Below are 4451 nucleotides of genomic sequence, written 5' to 3'. Positions count from 1 at the left end.
TATATACCTATGTATCAATACGTTATGCACACTTTGATATAGAAGACTCCCTTTTAATTAGTGTCCTCGAACAGTATGGGAAAGTTCTTCATCTCAGACATAATACCTTTTCTCATGGGAGAGCGAATGGTCTAGAAAATGGAACACGCACTGTGAAAATGGAAATAAAGAAAAATATCCCATCCTCCATAAATATTTGTGGTTATAATGTTGTGTTTTTATATAATGGTCAGAAAAAGACGTGTTACAAGTGCGGAAGAGACTCTCATATAGCAGTTAACTGTAATATGGATAGTGAGCCTAAGTTAAATATTTTTAATTTGAATGATTTCCCAGCAATGCCCGGCAAGGATTCTGATAAGGGTCGGATATCGGAAGAAGATGGTACTCCTGATGTTCAACTGGCAACAGGTAATGAAGGAAATGGGGATCAACCATGTGATGGAAAGAATACTGAAAATGATAAAGAAGAATCCAGCAACCACGGAGAGGACCAGATAGGCGACTTATGCGAAGCAGTAGGAGAACAACTAGTGACCATTCCCTCATCCAAGAATGTTGATGATGTTGCTGTTCATCAACACTCAGTCGAAATAGAAGGTCGATCACGTGACCTGGAGGGTCATGTTCCAGGTAATGGTGATAATTTAACAGATACCGACAGTGATAGTGACATCTTTGCAATAAAAAGTGCACCTGAAGGAGCTTCTCAAGTTACCGAAATAACTGAGGATAAGGGGCTTCCACCACAAGATGAACCTCGTATTCCTTACACAGTTGAAAGTCTCTTTCCCGTTGAGGATGATGTAAATGAAGAACCGGGAAATCTTAAGGAAATCAATATAGCGGTTTCAGTGCATAGGGATGATGAATCAGTGGATGGTGCTACTGAAGAACGTAACATGGATATAGAGGTAAATAAAGTCAGTGATATTGAAGACGATTTGAAAAATTATGATAAAGGCTCAGACGTGATGCCAAAAGGCCAGTGGAACATAGATTTAGATACTGTAGGTAAATTAAAGTTAATTAGAGGAAAATCCAATAAAGAAAAAAGGAAGGAAGAAAAAATGAATGGAAAAGATAGGTTGTCAAAGAAAAAGAAAAAGTAATTGTTTCAGTGTTCGTTGTTATAATGGCTCTTTCTGTTGCCACTTTAAATATTAATGGCTTAAATGAGGTAATTAAACAAATGAAAGTTGTGTCCCTTATCATGTACTATAAAATTGATATTCTATTGATTCAAGAACATAAGGTAAAAGATATTTCAGGGTTGAGTTATCTCACTAATTTTATGTGTATAGTGTTCAATCCATCAATCAATTTAAAAGGAGGTACAATGATTTGTATAAATAATAAAACAAATGTTAAACTTTTAACCAAGGAGATGGATACTAACGGTAGAATTGTTGGTGTAAGGGTATGTTACAATAACTGCATTATACCTATTATAAATGTGTATGCTCCATCTGGTGCCAGTAAATTTGCTGAAAGGGAAGACTTTTTCAGGAATGAAATATTGTATTACCTGCGACAAAATATTGATTATCTTATTTTTGGAGGTGATTTCAACTGTATAACATGCACAAGAGATTGCAGTAATAATAACAAAGCCTTATTGTCTAAGTCTATGAGCACTCTCGTGAAAAACCTTGCTCTGAGAGATAATTACAAATTCGCAAACAGGATATTAGAATACACTTATATACGGGAAAACTATGGATCCAGAATAGACAGGATTTATACGGTAAAATTATTTGATAATATAACATCTGTAGACACCATTCCAATAAGTTTTTCAGATCATAGTATGGTTGTTTTGAAATTAAACATAAACACACAAAAAATTGGCACAGGGTATTGGAAGTTGAATGTTAAAGTTTTAGATTCTGATGAAATTGAAGAAAATTTTTTACATGTATGGCAGTTTATAAAGGAGAAAAAGGGTACATTTGATAACATACTCTTATGGTGGGACTGGGCAAAATCACAATGTAAAAAATTCTTTGTCAAATTATGTAAAAAATTTTCTCAAGAAAAGTATGGATTGCTGAACTTATTACAAACAAGATTGCGTCAACTTTATGATATTAACTATAAAACTAGTGTAAATTATGAAAATATTAAGATTCTCAAGAATAGGATTTGTGACATCCAGAATGAAATATTAGAAGGTATAAAGATAAGAGCCAAACTAAATGATCGTACAACTGGGGAAAAATATCTGCACATCTACTTGGTGCTGAGAAAAAGAAAATCATACACGCATTACTAACATAAAACAAGCAGATGGTTCCATTGTAGAAAGCACAGAGGGAATTTCTGTTTTTATAAAGGAGCACTTTGAAAAATTGTTTAGTAAGGTAACTGGTCAGGTAAAAAGTCAAGATTATTTTCTTAACCTATGCCATTCTGTCCTAAACCAGGAAGATATAAGTTTGTTAAGTAGAGAATTAGAGGAAATTGAGGTTTTTGATGCTATCAAGAGTATGTGTAAAGGAAGATCATCAGGGTATGATGGACTTCCTATAGAATTCTACAAAAAGTTTTGGTCTTTAATAAAGTCTGACGTTATGGAAGTGTTCAAATCCATTGTGACTGAGAAATATATGTCAGATAGTCAAAATTTGGGTGTAATAAAATTATTAGCTAAAATAGGAGATTTATCTTTGGTGGAGAACTGGAGACCTATATCCTTTTTGAATGTTGACTATAAAATCTTTGCCAAGGTTTTAGCAAACAGATTGAGATGTGTTATTGGGAAGATTATCTCCCCAGAACAATATTGTGCAGTGAAGGAAAGGTCGATTGTGAATTGTAATAATACGATTCGAGATGTAATTTTTCATACAAAACAAAAGAGTGAAGACTTAGCAATTCTAAGCTTAGACTGGTCTAAGGCTTTTGATAGAGTTAATATGGATTTTGTTTTTAAAGTGATGAAGAAATTTGGTTTACCAGATGAATTTGTGGCTCTAGTTAGAATACTGTACAAAGATTGTGTAAGTAGTATCTTGGTAAATGGGTTTATGAGTTCAACTTTTTGTATTAAAGGGTCAGTAAGACAAGGCTGCCCTATGTCAATGCTGTTATATTGTATATTTCAAGAACCTTTGTATAGAGCAATAAAGAGCAATAACAAGATAATAGGGCCTAGCCTTCCAAACAATGTAAATATATGCCTGCAAGGTTATGCAGATGACTCACCCGTGATCTTGTCAACTGATGATTCAGTTAGAGAGTGTTATAAAGAAGTACAATGGTTTGAACTTGCTACAGGTGCACAGCTAAACAAGGACAAAACTAGTATAATTGGGTTTGGGGAATGGGAAAACCGAAAAATTTGGCCTATTAGTTGGTTGAAAACTGTTGAAAGTATCAAAATTCTTGGAATAATTTATTATAGTGATTTTGAGGTTACATGTGAAGAAAATTGGTCTCGCCTTACTCAAAATATTAAAATATCCATAGATATGCTAAGTCAAAGACAATTATCTATTTTCCAAAGAGCTATTATTATTAATTCACTAGTTTTGTCCAAAGTTTGGTATATATCACACACTTTGCCTCCTTTGAAAAAGTACATTGCTCAAATAAATATGCATGTATTCCGATATATATGGCAGGGAACTTACCATCCTGTTGGTAGAGATACTCTTTGTTTGTCGAAAGAGAAAGGTGGATTGGGTATTATAAATGTTTATTTTAAGTCCTTGGCGATTTTCAGTTCAACCGCTCTAAATGATATTAGAAAGAATATTGGTTTAAGTAATTTCTATTGCAAGATGGGAATTAGTTTTTTGTTGGACTTGAAGGAAATAAATGAGGTTTCATTTGTGTCAACATCATTTTATTCAGTTGCAATTAATGTAATCAGAAAAGTTTATCACCATGCAAAATTTCCTAACTTAAGTTCTAAAGATTGTTATAATTTCATAAGGCCAGAGATTGTCCCAAAAATTGAAGGGAGTTATCCATTTATGGACTGGAAAATGGTATGGGACAGCATAAACAAACCTTTCATTGGCATCATGGAGAGAGAGTTTGCCTTTGAATATGCTCATGAAACTTTGGCGACAAATAATCGTCTGAAAATGTTGAATATCAGAGAGAGTGATAAATGTGATCATTGCGATGATGTTGAATATAGTTTGCATATATTTTACTTTTGCAGGCACATCCAGACAATATTGATGTATGTCAAAAATGTATTATTTCATACTTGTGACATAAACAGGGACAATTTTTTAAACACATTAATGTTCAATTATAAATATAGGACGAAAAAGGATTATAATAGCGCCACTGTATTGATAGTTGGTTATTTATATGCTGTTTGGGTCAGTAAGAAGAAACGATATACGAAAGAGGAAACAGATGCCTTTCTTAAGAGTAAATTTCAATATGATCGGTGGCTTTTGAAAAATATCTATAAAGAAAGAATGAATAAA

Source organism: Palaemon carinicauda, chromosome 20 (genome assembly GCF_036898095.1).
Source record: "Palaemon carinicauda isolate YSFRI2023 chromosome 20, ASM3689809v2, whole genome shotgun sequence".
NCBI classification, from domain to species: Eukaryota; Metazoa; Arthropoda; class Malacostraca; order Decapoda; family Palaemonidae; genus Palaemon; species Palaemon carinicauda.
This window is presented reverse-complemented; position numbering follows the sequence as displayed.